The following is a 15,703-nucleotide window of genomic DNA, read 5'->3' on the forward strand; positions in this document are numbered from 1 at the left end:
CCATCAGACGGTTAAAGATGGTTTTGGACAGAGGAGGAAATGAGGTGGTGGAATGGCATGAAATGAGGAAAGGGAGTCATTTGCTCAGAGGGGATTGGATCTGAGGACCAAGAAGGGTCCTGAGAAGAAGTACACCTTGCTCACTTTCTCTCTGTTTTTAATTGTTATTCAACAGATTTACCGCTGGAAACAGGAAGTAGTAACAAAGTGGCAGATTTCTGCCCTCCTGATTCTTTTCACAAACAATTATTAGTTGTGCACCAGATTCTCACTGTTCCTCCATTGCACACATCTGTAACCACTGCAGCACTTGTCCAGAAGGCCACTGGGAGCCATATAAGAGCTTAGACAACACCAAGGCCTGAGGAGAAAGTAGGGGGTTTCTTCAGTGAGGAGAAGCCAAGAGGCTGGTGCCTGGGGAAGGGTCCAGAGGATGAAGTGTTCACATGCCATGTTTTCTAAGTTGGTGAGAAGCCGATTGGTGTTTTGACTCTGGGCTCCACCTCAGCCCGGGTGGAACCGGGTTGAACGCACATTTCTTTGAGAAACCGGTGTCCTTCTGGGCTGCGCAGCATCACAGCAGCCGAGAAAAATGGCCCGGGAACTATTTTAGGTGAACGCTCTCTCAGAGGTGGTGAATAAACGTCTCAAATGTGACTCGTTCCAGGAGGCTATTAATAGGCAGGAGATGAGAGGCATGGGAGAACTGAATTTCATTCAGGTTCGGACTCTTGCTTTACCTATACCTCCTTTTGCAACACAGAAACGAGGAGGGAGAGCTTGTCTTGCCGCGTTTCCAGGGGAGCAGGGAGAAAGCGGCCACTTCCTCCTCCTCTTCCGAGTCAAAGAGGGAAAAGCAGCGCACTCACCGCGGGCCCCAGCACAGTCCTTTCTGACCATCGCCCATGGCTTTGCTGAACACAAGCCTACCAAGTCCAGAGAGTCACAGAAAATCAAGATGAGGCGATGCCTCGATTCATATTCATATTTGCTTCCACATCGCCGTCGCCTCTGTGCATCTTCTGGGTTTGAAGCAGCGGTTCTCATGGGGAAAGAATTGCTGGAAGGGGACCTTTGGAAATGCCCGAGTGTATGTGGCTGTCTTAACAGTGGCCTGGGATGATCTTACCATTTAGTGGGAAAGGGCAGAGATGCTGGACAGGCAGAAACGCTCTGGCTGGTGTCCCCAACCAAGAACTGCCCCTGCCCTGCATGACTACTTGAGGCCTCTCTGTGTATTCTCAGCAGAGGATGTGTTTGGAATGGTCTGAGAGTAAACCTGAACTCCATTTTACTCATCAACATAAAGAGTTTTTGTTTCATGTTTTAACGGTTGTGGAAAATCAAGGAAAGACAGACTTTTGTTTCGTTTGGGGTTTTACCAAGAGTTGTTCATCTTTTGGAAGAATCAGATCCCTGATAGCAATGACACTCGTGGTATTTGTTACCAAAACCACATGCCTGTGCCGGTCTGCGTCTGCAGCTGTCAGATTTCCGCACGGGAGGATCTGACTACTTCCTGCTGGCTCCTGACGCAGTCGCACCAAACCTTTACATACGGAAACACATCTGATGTTATCCTAGGCGACTTTGGTTTTATTTTGCCTTTACATTCCATTAGGGCATTATACTGATTTTTAGAATCGAATGTAGGTGGATAATATTAATTTAATTTAAGGAACATAAAGGGGATATTATAGAATATTTCTTGTGGGGGAGGCATTGGGTCTAATCCAGGTCCTAAAACAGGGGTGAAATAACTGGTTTAGATTTTAAAACAGGACAAACTCCTGAGAGAAGAGCCAGGCAAATGGATCATCAGCCACAGGACTCTCTGAATCATGTTCTGCTCTGAGGCTCAAATGCTTCTGCAAATGTGCCTGTGAGAATCAGGCAGTTCATGGGGAAGAGTAAAGGGGCAGAAAAGCAAGAGCTCAAGGGCCATGGCAGGGGCACCAGCTCTCAGCATTGGGCACCGTGGGGTCTGCGCCTGGATGGGGCTCATGGCCTGTTGACCGTGGCCCTGCAAGATTGCAGGCATAGCGTTGCTAGATTTTCCATGCTTGCAGTGGAAGCTAGAAAGCCAGTGTGCTGGAAATTGTATTAGGTGTGGTAAGCCTCCAACAAAGAGAGCCAACAATACAACGGCTTAAGGACCAGGATATTGATTTCTTTTGCAGGTCATGATCAAGGCAGGGCCACAGTCACATGTGGCTGTCAGCCAGGAGAAGAGGGATGAGGGCATGGAGGAGAGCATGAGCAGCATCACTAAGGTCCAGACCCGGAAGCGGTGCACCTCCACTTTTACATGTTCCACTTTTACATGCCCTCTGATTGGTGGGGAAATGTCATCTTTAGCTGGGCATCGCCTGGCTGTAACACTGACCGTCTCTGCCAGAGTACTTACTCCAAGCACTTAAACCAGTCCTCTGCAGACCATGGAGCTGAACTTGGCTCAAAGACTGCCTGTCCTGCTCTGCTGGAATTCACCATTTAGTTGTAGATTTACGATCCACACCAGGAAAAACCATTTAGACTAGAGGAAGAAGGAGGAAGGCAGGGGGGCCAATGTGTTTAAGTTGGTGGCGGGGTGGCATACTCAGAGCAGACACTCTTAGTGGGGACAGCTTGGAGGATGGAAGGACACAGAACGCAGGTAAGGGAGGTTTTATTCAGGTTATCTGTCTTACCTCCACCTTGCCTGACAAAGCCCTCCTGGGCCAGCCTAGGTGCTCCTATTCTGTGTGCCTGGCACAGCACCAATTGTACTTATTGTTTTCCTTGCCTATTTTTGTCTTCCCATCTAGACTGCAATTATATTTTGCTCACTTTTATATCCCCAGGGTCTTGCAGAGTAATTAGCATAGTAGGTGCTCAACAAATCCTTGATGAACGACTGAAAAAATTCTATGAACAGTAGAAAACTAATGCATGCTTCTGAGTCAGTGCAAGGCACCATCACGGTGTTTCATTAAGACTAATCTGGTTATCACGTTCAGAAGGCCAAAGTCAGCAGGACAAAGACAGACTGGGTTTCTTGGCGAAGTACTCTGTGACTGAGGGTAGAGATGTCCTGTGGGAAGGAATGGGCTTCAAAAGGCTGATGGGTTGGGGGCGTCTGCATGAGGAGTGGAGAATTAGAAACTCTGCTTCTGGATGTTTCTGTCCAAGTCTAGTCTAGTGATAACAGAGTTAGCTGCAGTACCAGTCACCAAGGCAAGGCCTGAATGGAGGAGACAGCGGTGAGTAGCAAACCCTTGAGGGTTCTATGTCCTGTGAAATTGAATTAAAATAGAAACTCTAGGAGAGGCTTCCTGGATGAGGGAACATTTATGATGGGCTTTGAGACGTGAGGAAAATGAAGGGTCTGAAAAAGCATGTCAGCTTCATTAATTTGCCAAGAATCTAGTGAGTCCAATAAATATTTTTATGAAAGAAAAATAAATTATGAAATGGACAGTTAGCTATGGTTTTTACTAGTCTCTTCGGAAGAATGAATGGGAGGACAATTGGGGGTTCTTCTCAAGTTGTAAAGTTTCTGTTGCTATATCAGGTTTTGGCCACTCAAGCCCATTGAAGAAAGCTGTGATCTTTGAGGAATAAAGTTCTGCTGGATGTGAGGGAGAGGTTCTGGGAGAAGTCAGGTCACCCCTTCCCTGAGCCAGTGATCTAGGAAACACCAAACCGGTGGCAGCCCCTGTGGTCCAGGATCGACCCGGATGCTGACCTTGCCTGTCACCCCAGCCAGCCAGCGGAAGCTTCTGCAGCCCCAGGGGCTGTCAGGCAGCCCCGGCATCCGCTGTCACATCCTCAGGGGTGTGAAAGAAAGCCACAGGTCTTCCCCTGTGTGCAGGGGAGTGGGACTGTAGGTGGGGAGCCTCAGACAGAGCCGAGACACACTTCGGGGTGGGGGCAGTCTCCACAATTAAACAAAGGCTTGGCTGTTAGAAGATCCCTCGGGGAGTGAGACTTCGGATTATTAGGCTTGGGTTAAGGAAAGGGCTTTCTCTGCAAACACAACAGCTGCCTGGAAGTGACGCTGCCCACTCAAGATGTTTGTGGGAGGCAAGGCTGAAAGGCCCAGCATGGCAGGTGGTCAGGGTCGCGGCGCTACTAAGCAGGTCTTGGGAGCTGAGGGTGGGGAAGGGTTGGGCTTGGTTTTAAGTCTTGGAGAAGGAGGCTCTGAATGTGGCTGGAGGTGAAGGTGAGACAGAGGAGGATCATGTTGAAGGAGAACTAGAAAGAAGTCAGAAGATGGGTTTTAATTTCAAGTTTTACCATCTAACGCTTGACCGTAAGTCACCTTCCTTCTTTGGGCCCTCTTTTCTACACCTGTCCTGCTCTGGCCTAGGTTTGGTGGGGGTGGGAATAGGGCAGATGGGTAGGCTTGGAAGAGGCACAGAGACCCACACCACTGTGAAGGGCTGATGCATCAGCGATTTCGATTTCCTTACACTTCGTAAGCACATGACTGATACTCAGTAAATATAACACAGCCACTGTTTCAGGCTCAGAGACCTTCCCTCCTGGAATGATATTCTCTACCAAGGTCAAGGGGGCTCCAGATAATCTAAGGGAGCAATGATTTCCCTTCCTGCAGCTTCCAGGATAGATTAGAAATAATAAAATGTTTGGGGCTAAGAATTAAAAATCGGGATGGATCTAAAGTACTTCACCCCCATATATCTCATTCTTTCAAAGATGATGATCCGAATAATCAAGATTCTGAATGAGACTGAAAAATACTCTTTGGGGAGGAGATTAGATTTCTTTGCAGAATAACAGATCAAGTTTTTTTTTTAAATGACTGACAACAACAAAGTTAAAATATCCAAAACTACCTCATGAATTAATCAACCAAGGAAACAGACATTTCCATTATTCAGATGTTAGCAAGACTCTAAGTGTAAATATCTCAGCAGTGCTAGAAAGTCATATTTGCAACGGACTTTTAAAGGTGAATTTAACCCAACATACACACTTTATGGGTGAAGAAACTGAGACCCAGAAAAGAGGTTACAGTAAGAAAAGAAAAATGCATATGCAAAGTTTACCTTCTCCTACGCTGAATGAAGATATGATGTCAGCGTGTCCACCCACACATGGCACCTGGCTGCCTGGGACACCTGCAAGGCTGCTGTGGGTGACGTGTAGTTTGATTTTCCTCAGCATCTCTTCCTTTGGGAGAACACTTCTCTTATTTTCCTGGATCTGTCAGTCAAGGTGCTGTTCATCATGGGAGGACACTTGACCCGGGTTGGTCGCTAGTCACAGGGATTGGTCTGGAGTGGGAATGTGATCCAAGCAGAACTCATCAAAGGCTTTTCCTGGGATTTTTATGTGGATGGATCCAAAGAAGCATGCTTCCTTGACTGCAAAGAGGAAGCTATTTATAGTAGGAGAAAATGAGGCTATTCTTGAAGGAAGAAAACCCTAGATAGACAGACTCTAGATAAATGATAATAGATAAAGATAGATAGATACGTAGATAGATACACACACACACACAGAGAAACATAGAAAGAACCTGCTCCTGCGCTTGCTAGTTCTTTTGCTTGAGCTAGTTTGAATTAAGTTTCTGTCACTTGCAAACAAAAAAAGTTGTGATCAATATAATAGAAACACAATGGCCCTGTGACTGTTTTTTTTTTTTGCGGTACACGGGACTCTCACTGCTGTGGCCTCTCCCGCTGCGGAGCACAGGCTCCGGACACGCAGGCTCAGTGGCCATGGCTCATGGGTCCAGCCACTCCACGGCATGTGGGATCTTCCCGGACCGGGACACGAGCACGAACCCGTGTCCCCTGCATTGGCAGGCGGACTCTCAACCACTGCGCCACCAGGGAAGCCCCCCTGTGACTTTTTAATGATCTAAAGCTGATAAGTTGGTGGTAGAAGGGAAAGAAATGTAAATAGAATCCCTTTCCTCACCTGGAATGTGTTCCCTGGGACTTGGTCCTAGGAGGAGACTGCGGGCCTTTCCTGTTTATTGCCCCCCCTTTTGTCTATTTAAAAACATTGACAAGACAATATATTGAAATATATAAACATTTTGAAAAGTTACAATGTCCAGCAGCCAAATGCAACTGTTGATTTGGCCACAAGGCAGTCGTGATGTACAGGCTTGATCGAATTCTGCTGCTTACTTTATGTATTATTCAGAAACACACAAAAAATGGCCATCTTAATCGTGCTAACGGCTGTACAACACTCCCCTGTGTCATATGACAGTTTATTAAACTGTTCCCCAGATGTTCAACATTTTAAAAAAAGAACACCTAGGTGGTCGTCTTCTACTCTTCTGCAAAACTGTAGTCCAATTCATTTTCAGGTCAAATGTTGGATTACTTCCAATAAGCTGCTGTTCCATGAAAACTGCACATTTGCACTTGCCTTTGTAAATGTTATCCTGTCTGCCCTTGGAATCTCCTGCCCCTTTCTTTTTATGTCCTTATTTTGATTAACTCTTATTCATCCTTTAAAGCCCTGCTCTGACACTCCCTCATTGATTTGTTCTTTTATCAAGAATTTACTGAACTAAGTGCTGTGCTGGGAGCTGGGGATATGGCAAGGAACATGACGTTCTTTCATTCAACCAACAGATATTTCTTGAAGGTCTGCTATGTGGCAGTTGCAGTGTTAGGTGCAGGAAATCCAGTGGTGAGTAAGACAAGGTCCCTGCCCTTGTGGAGCTTAGATTCTATCGGGATATAAAAAAAATAGAATTCATGAAGGAGTGGGATGTGTTCTCCTGTCATTTATCTCCATCCTTCTCAATAGCTACTTCTTACCTGTGTTTCCTACTAGGCTGTGAGGAATGTGAGGAGAGAGGCTGTGTCCTTCACCCCATCTCTCCACAGTGGCGCAGGGCCCAAGGACACCACAGTGCCACACAGTGCCCAGCCTGAGCCCACCAGCGCTTCCTTATTCACAGAGGCTGTTGCCCAGTTAGGTGGGGAGGAGGGGCTACCTGTGGGAGGAGGGCTGTGCTTCCTCAAGCCCTGGCAGACTCCTCTCCAGCAGTAGGTGGAAAGAGGAATTTAATGAGGTTTAAAAGAAGACAATAGGGCTTCCCTGGTGGCACAGTGGTTGAGAGTCCGCCTGCCGATGCAGGGGACACGGGTTCGTGCCCCAGTCCGGGAGGATCCCACATGCTGCGGAGCGGCTGGGCCCGTGAGCCATGGCCGCTGAGCCTGCGCGTCCGGAGCCTGTGTTCCGCAACGGGAGAGGCCACAACAGTGAGAGGCCCGCGTATCGCAAAAAAAAAAAGAAGACAATAAAGAAGATCCAAAGACATGGCCATCTGGGCTTCAGCAGTTTATGAGAAGGGAAGCCCAGGCCCAGACAACAGCTGGTTAAACTCTGAAGAGGAGCCACATGACTTTAATCCCCCGTGAAAGCTGTTGGTGGGGTCCATAGGCAAGGCTGTGACTGTCACTGCTTTCTAATGACGCTGCCGTGGGCTCCCTGCAGCTTGGGGAGAGGGAGGTCAGGAGACCAGCCAGGAGGGCGCAGGGCAGATGCAGGAGGTTCTGGGTGGTAAGTTGCTGGGTGCTGAGATGGGGCCAAGGCTCCTGTGGCTGGTGACCCGTGGTGCCCTTTGATTCAGAGCTAAAGGGACTGTGGAGTTCATCTGGTCCTACCCCTTTATTTAGAAGAGAAAACTGAGACCCACAGAGGTAAGGCAGCCTGACAAAGGCCAAAGAGCTAGGAGGAAGCCAAGCCAGGAGTTAGCTCCCCCAACTTCTCCTGCCTCTGCAGCAAGCTGAGCTCCCTCAGGTAGGACGTGGGAACTGTGACTAATCCTCCACCACAGGCAGACAGTTTTCAAGATTAGTATCGGGCCCTCTTTGCTTTTTCTCCCCCTCCCTTCCCTCCCAAGACGAGTGCAACACCCGTGTGCCCCAGACACTGGGAGAGGTGCTGAGGGTAGAGATGCCAGGTCTGGTTGCAGCCCGAGGGGCTCCCGGGCTCTGGGGGAGAAACACTTACCCCGAGGTAACGAAGCCTCCGTGTGGTCAGGCAGGATGCACCTGAGATCTAAGCGCATGGGGGTGCCCCGGCTGATCCGGGGGCATCAGGGACCACATTCTGGAAGAGGGGACACTTGTGCCCAGGGGTGAAGAATGAGAGGGAGACAGGCATGCGACAGGCTTTAAACAGGAAAGGGAGATCCTAGGAATTTCATTTCGGAAAAGACTCTGGTGACAGTGTGATGGGGGGATTTAAAGGGGCAGAGAGAGTCAGGGGAGAGCTGACGGAAGGCAGGGATCTAAGGAGGAGGTGCCGAGGGCCTGGAGTTGTGCACGGTAGGCAGGCAGGAAGGAAGGAAAAGAGTCAAGAAACATTTAGAAGGTAACATCAGCACACCTGTCGACTGGTGAGGAGGCGACAAGGAGGCAGTGGAGGGGCAGGCTGAGCCCTCAGGGTCACCTTGTCCTCGTGGTCTGACATCTCTTCCTCCAGGCTCCTGGCTGCTCACTGGATATCTCTGTGCGGATAAGCACTGGCCTCTCAAACCCAAAAGCACTTCTTGATTCTTCACAGAATTGTCTCTTCTGCTTCATTTTCTGGTTTCACTTAGTGGTTCCCTTACTTGGCCAAGCTGATGGTTGGCCAGCCCAACTCACCTGAATTTTTGTGAGGTCGAATTTAAAAGGCACACACACACACACACAAAAGGCACATCTAGTCACTTCCCTGGGAGTGGCTGCTTCCCACACTGACCAGTTGAATCATTCAAAATTTAGTTCAGTTCAACAAACATTTACCCCAAAATCACTATTTGTCGAGCTCCCAGGATCCAACCATGGCAAGAGGAAGGTCTCTGCCCCCTGAGGTCCCCAGAGTATAAAGGGATCCTCCGTTTCTGAACTGCAAGTCCTTACCTCTGGGTTCTTTTCTCCACTTTGCTTTGTTGCCCAGAATGGAAAAAAAAAAAAAAATCTGACTTAAAAAAACAAATGAACAACAGCAAAATCCCCTTAATTATTTGTTCTAATGGGCCAAAGGTCAGCATGATCTAGGATTTGGTGATAAACCTGTTACAGAGAAAAAAAATTTTTTTTAATTTGACTTGGTTTTATCATAGGTGCTCAATAACTATTTGTGGAATGAATGAACATCTAGGCTAAGAAAGCATTCATTGCGCAGGTCCCATAAGATCTGCTTGAGAGCAAGTCTGGGTGCCACCCCTAGGGCACAATGGATAGGCAAAGGTATCAATTATTATGATCATAGTCACTGTTTATAAAAATCAGTGATATTACTTTGTCCTGGAAAATAGCTGAATATTTAAAGTAGGTCTCGGGACTTCCCTGGTGGCGCAGTGGTTAGGAAACTGCCTGACAGTGCAGGAGACACTGGTTTGAGCCGTGGTCCAGGAAGATCCCACATGCCACGGAGCAACCAAGCCCATGCACCACAACTACTGAGCCTGAATTCTAGAGCCTGCGAGCCACAACTACTGAGCCCGCGTGCCTAGAGCCCGTGCTCCGCAACAACAGAAGTCACTGCAATGAGAAGCCCGCGCACCGCAATGAAGTGTAGTCCCCTCTTGCTGCAGCCAGAGAAAGACCACGCGCAGCAACGAAGACCCAACGCAGCCCAAAATAAACAAATAAATTTATAAAAATAAAGTAGGTCTCTCCTGCATCCTGAAATCTTGTTACTCTAATTATTTACATCAATTCAACATTTACTGAGAAAAAGGAGTACAGGTTGTTCAAGGATGAGAAGAAACCAGCTCTGATTTCCTAATGATTGCAATCTAGGTGGTGGTGAGCTTTGGGTGTCAGTTCTCTGTTTCTCCCCAGGTTGCCCTACCAGCCACTGGAGTTGAGCAAGCTACCAGTACTCACAGAGCCTTGTGTTTTTCCTCCTGCCTCCCTCACCTCAGATTGTTGGGAGGATTGTATTAGTCCACGAGGGCTGCCAAGACAAAACACACAGCCGGGGTAGCTTAAACAACAGAAATTAATTTTCCTACAATTCTGGAAGTGAGAAGTCTGAGATCATGGTGTTGGCAGGTTGGGTTTCTCCTGAGGCCTTGCCTTGCAAATGGCCACCCCCTTGCTGCCTCTTCACATGGTCGTCCCTCTGTGCCCACGCAACCCTGATGTCTCCCCGTCTGTCCAAATTTCCTCTTGTTATAAGGATACCATTCAGGTTGCATTAGGGTCCACCCTAATGGCCTCATTTTAACTCAGTCCCCTCTTTAAAGGCTCCATCTCCTAGTATAGTCACATTCTGAGGTACTGGGGGTTAGGGCTTCCACATATCAATTTTGGGGGACACAATTCAGCCCATAACAAGAACCAAATAAAATCACGTGCAAAATGCCCAGCATGATGTCTGCCTGGCACATGGTAACATCCTACAAATTTGAGTTTCCCCCCTCTTCCCTGCTAGTAGGATACTAAAGGTTTAAAACAACCATTTTAGATGGAGCAAGTATAAACTCTGGCTCCTGTGGGTATAAATTGTTACTAAATAGGGATAAGGGGGATCCAAATTAATGAGCTTCTATTAATCAAAACTGGTTTGGGAATTTCAGTTTTTGAAAATTAGATTTATTGAGGTATAATTCTATATCATAAAATTCACCCTTTCAAAGTGTTCAGTATATGTTCAAGGAGTTCTGACAAAGGTATATAGTCAGTCGTGTAACCACCATTACAGTCAATATACAGAACATTTCTATTGCTCCAAAAAGTACCCTCATGTCCCTTTGCCATTTCTCCCCTCTCCGAGCCCTTTGTAACCACTGATCTTTCTGTCTCTACAATTTTGACTTTTCCATTATGTCATATAAATGGTCATTTGATATGTAGTCATTTGTGATTGACTTCTTTCACTTAGCATAATACTTTTGAGATTCATCCATACAGCTACATGTATCAGTTTCAGTAGTTATCCGTTTATCAACTTTTTTTTTTTTTTTTACCAATTTATACCAAAGATACCACAATTTGTTAAACCATTTGCCAACTGATGGGCATTTGAATGGTTTCTACTTTTCGGTGATTATGAATAGAGCTTCTATGAACATAAAGAGTACACGTCTTTTTGTGGACGTATGCTTTCCTTTCTCTTGGATAAATACCTTAGAATGGGATTGCTGGGTGCTATGATACAGGGATGCTTAACGTTTTAAAAAACTGCAAACTGGGTACCATTTTGCACCCCCGTCGGCTGAGTGTTTTACACATATTTTATCACAGTCTGTGCCTTGTCTTTTCATTTTTCTTAACACTATCTTTTGAAGAGCATGAGTTTAAAATTTTGATGAAATCTAATTTATCAATTTTTATTTTTATGATGTATGATTTTTGTGTGTGTGTAGCTAAAAATCTTTATTTAATCCAAAGTCACAAAGTTTTATCTTCTATTTTTCTTCCAGAAGCTTTATAATTTTAGTTCTTGCATTTACTACTATAATCCGTTTCAAGTCAATTTTTGTATGTGGTTTGAAGTAAGGGTCAAGGTTAGTTTTAGGCATATGAATGTGCAATCATATACCAACACAATGCATTAAAAAGGCATCGAATTACCCCCATCAAACTACCTTGACACCTTTGTCTAAAATCAGTTGACTATACACATGTGGGCCCACATCTGGACTCATACTGTTCCATTAATCTATCTTTCTATACTGTGTGCCTATGCTACGTGTGTGTGTCCAAATCCATATTGTCTTTATTTTTGTAGCTTAAAAATAGTCTTCAAATCGGGTAGTGTTAGTTTTCCAATTTCATTCTTCTTTTTCAAAATTGTTTCTGCTATTCTAGATCCTCTGCATTTCTATATAAACTTCAGAATCAGTTTGTGAATTTTTACACAAAAGCTTATCAGGCATTTGATTGGGATTACTTGTATCTATAAAGGAATTCATTTTGATAAATTAGATGAACACCATTCCTAATTTGGTCAAGCTTTGAAACAAGCTTTGGTATTTTAGAAAACTGTTCAGTTTTTAATTAGGTTGGGTGTTTATTTCGAAGCCTGTGATTCTCACCTTCTCTTCTGAGTCTAGGATGCAATAGAAAGAAGCATCACTCTGGTGACAGAAACCCCCGGGAGTGTGTTTTGTCCTTGAGAGGAAAGGCAGTTTCCTCCTTCAGGTGAACTCTGTCTATGTCTGTGATAGGTAAAATCTCACAACTCAAACCCAAGAGAAGCTGTTTCAAGGCATTCCCAAATAACCACCCTTCCCTCCTTTGTCAAGAGCAAAGTTCGTCAGACTTAGGAAAAGTGGTCTCATTCACAGCCCAAGCACAGGCCCCAAGAGGAGCATGTTCTGGGAAGCGATTGAGGGGAGGCCCAGAAAAAGCCAGGGCAGAGGCTTTCTGGAAGCATTGCCACCACTAGCAGGGGGTCTTCCAGATGAAATATCCAGAGTAGGGGCCATGACTGCCGCCCAGCCAGCTCCCCAGGGACTACCCTGAGAAACCCAGCCCGTCAGCAGCAGAATTATTGCCTGTTCTTTATACTGTGAATTGTTAGCAGTCTCTAAATAGACCATTCATTTTTCCTTTTAGCACAGAAGGGTCTCACAACTCCAAATACCACCAGGGGCCTGAACGTTTCAAGTCAAAACATTCCCCAAACCACAGCTCTCGGGTGAGAGGCCGAGCTAGCCAAGGGTTTGGAGGAAAAACAACCACCTACCAGCCTGGAAACCACTGTGTACACAGGAGGCTGGTCCCCTTGCTCACAGAGGCTGGGCGACTGAGCATTTTCACTAGTGAGACTTAATCTGATAAAGCCACCTTTCCTACACTTACCCTCTGCCCGAGGAAATAAACCCAGTCCTGGGGCTGGAGGCTGCGCGTGGGGTGGGGCCGCCCAGGGTACCTGGAGGACCTGCGCCACTCCTGTCCCGCTTCTTCCTCCCCGGTTGTGATAAAAAGAGAGAGAGAGAGAGAGAGAGAGAGAGAGAGAGAGAGAGAGAGAGAGAGAGAAAAGAGAGGCTTTTGCAACAGTCCCGGTGCAGCATTTGATTCGGGGAGCAGCGGAGCGGTGTCAAACCTCTGCCAGGACCCTGCTGCGTCTGCCAAGCGCTGCAGAGACGCTGGCGCGGGCACCAGCCCACCGGGGAAAGCCGGGATCTCTGGAGCTGTGGCTCCCAGGGCCCCCGACCGCCATCCAGCAGGCAAAAGAGATCCCGGAGGTTGTAGTGGAGCCGCGCGGTTGGCGGTGCTGCCTGCTGGGCCGCTTCCTGGGGGAGGGGCGGCTTCGCCAAGTGCTTTGAGATCTCTGACAGGATGAGGACGCCAAGGAGGCGTTTGGCCGCAAGATCCTGCCTGAGTCGCGGCTGCTCAGGCCGCACCGGAAGGAGAAGATGTCCTTGGAGATGTCTATTCATTGCCCTCTCGCCCACCAGCACGGAGTCGTAGGTGCACGTGGACACGAGCTTTATGTTGGTGGTGCTGGGGCGCTGCTGCCGCCGAAGATCTCCCCTGGAGCCGCACTGGCGGAGGAAGGCGACGACCCAGCCCGAGGTCCGCCGCTACCTGCAGCACATGGTCCTCGGCTGCCCGTACCTGCACCCAAACCAGGTTATTCACTGGGACCTCAGGCTGGGCAAACTCTTCCTGAATGACGAGCTGGAGGTGAGAATAGGGGATCTGGCCCGGCAACCAAAGGTGAATATGATGGGGCGCAGAAGAAGAAAACCCTGTCTAAATACGTAGCTCTTGAGGTGCTGAGCAAGAAAGGGTGCCATTTCCTGGTGGACGGGGGGGCGCGGCTATTGGGTGCATCATGTTGATATATACCTTGTCGGTGGGTAGATCACCTTTTGAGATCTCTTGCCTAAAACTGACCTACTTCTGGATCAAGAAGAATGAATGCAGGATCCCCAAGCACATCAACCCCGTGGCCACCTCCCGCTTCCAGAAGATGCCGCAGACAGGTCTCCTTGCCCACCTGATCATTCATGAGCGGCTCAAGACGAGTTCTTTACTTCTGGCTACATCCCAGCCCATCTCCCATTACTGCCCCACCATTCCATCAAGGTATTCAATCGCTCCCACAAGCCTGGATCCCAGCAACAGGAAGCCACTCACAGTCCTAAATAAAGGCCTAGAGAACTCTATGCCCAAGACTCCCTGAGGAAAAGAGGGACCAGTGGTCCGGAGACCAGAGAGTGCCACCTTGGTGACATGCTGTAGCGGCTGCATAGCATGAATGCCTCTAAGCCCTCTGAGAGGGGGCTGGTGAGGCAAGAGGAGGCTGAGGATCCCTCCGGCATCCCCATCTTCTGAGTCAGCAAGTGGGGGACTATTGGGACAAGTGCAGCCTCGGGCATCAGCCGTGTAGCGAAGTGTAGGGGGTGTTCTCTGATGCTTGGACTCACCTCATCCTCGGGTGCCTTGGTGACGGTCTGTGGTTCACAGAGCACGGTGGTGCAGAGTTCTCCCCCGCCGTGAGTTCCCATCCCGACTCCTCCATGAAGATCAACTCTCCAAGTACTTCCAAAACTGCATGAGTGAACACTTGCTGAAGGTGGGCACCCAGGGGAAGGTGATGAACTAGTCCAGCAACCCTACCTGCCTACCTGATTCTGCAAGCACAGAACCATCACCCTGCATCCTGCAACGTCTTCCAGGACCACAGCAAACTCGTCCTGTGCCCAGCATGGCAGCTGTGACCTACATCGACTAGAAGCCGGATTTCCACAAGTACTGCCTGAATCTCCTGCAGGAGCACAGCCACCCCACGAGTCTGGCAAGTCAGCTCTTCTATGCCCGCCCATGGTGGACAAGCTGCTGAGCTTTCGCTCAGCCAACAATCGCCTCAGGACCTCCACATAGTCCCTCCCCAGGACTACTGCCCGTCCTCACCCCCACCAGCCCCTTGGGCCCCTATGGGTTAGCCCCCGCCGTGCTGGGTTTTCTGTGCTATGTCCCCTCACTTGGACCGGGTGGCTGGAAAGAGAGCTATGTCTTCCTTGCAGGTGGGAGTTGCTATTAAGTTATTTTTGTACATGTTGGGGTGTAGGTTCTACGGCCTCTTCACCTTCCCTCTCAACCCCACCGTATGAATTGTATAGAATACTGCTATTGAATTCGGGACTGTCTTTTTCTTGGCTTTATACACATTAAACACGTGTGAATCTTTTTAAAAAGGTGTGGGGAGCGCTGATTGGCTGCTAGTTGTCATGTGCACTCAGTGGCCACCTGGCTCAGCCAGTCAGCAGCAAGAATTGAGTACTCTGGAGGTGCTGTGCAGAGGTGGCTATATGGGCTATACGGGATGCCTGCCTTCATTGTCCCTTAGCCCAATAAGTCATGTAGCAATGGTAAGCAAATTCAGTGACAACGCATTAAGTCCTTCACAAAGTGCCTTTGACAAAAGGCGGTCGTCTGCTGAGAGCTGTGGGACCCTCTCAGCTGACAAGGCCCTGAGAATGCTACATGGGGACAGGTCTGTCAGGAATGGTCTTGGGGGAAGAGGATGGAATTTATAAGACCTCCTTTGAATGACCAGTACCGACTCCGATGGCTCATCTAGCTGGCATGTAGGAAAGCTGGAAACGCTAGCCGAAAGCTTGGGAAGGCAGAGAGGGAGAGAGAGAGAGGAAGGGAGGAAGGAGGGAAGAAAAGCAAGGAACCCCCTGTGGTAGGTGCTGCGAGGGAAGGGCTGCCTGGGGTCCCTTTCATGTGCTCACAGCAGCATATGTCCACTAGTGAGGAGTACT

General features: G+C 48.2%; 1 pseudogene across 1 annotated transcript; it reads left to right on the forward strand.

Annotated features, from left to right (window-relative positions):
- Nucleotides 1-697: 697 nt before the first annotated feature.
- On the forward strand, nt 698-14,816 carry LOC307066485 (serine/threonine-protein kinase PLK1-like; annotated as a pseudogene). Its single transcript has 6 exons — nt 698-1,090; nt 2,181-2,337; nt 3,709-3,816; nt 7,474-7,539; nt 7,883-8,017; nt 13,014-14,816. The product of its transcript is annotated as a serine/threonine-protein kinase PLK1-like (transcript).
- The last annotated feature ends 887 nt before the right edge of the window (nt 14,817-15,703 follow it).

The sequence above is a fragment of the Hyperoodon ampullatus genome (genome assembly GCF_949752795.1).
Source record: "Hyperoodon ampullatus genome assembly, chromosome: 2".
Lineage (NCBI taxonomy): Eukaryota > Metazoa > Chordata > Mammalia > Artiodactyla > Ziphiidae > Hyperoodon > Hyperoodon ampullatus.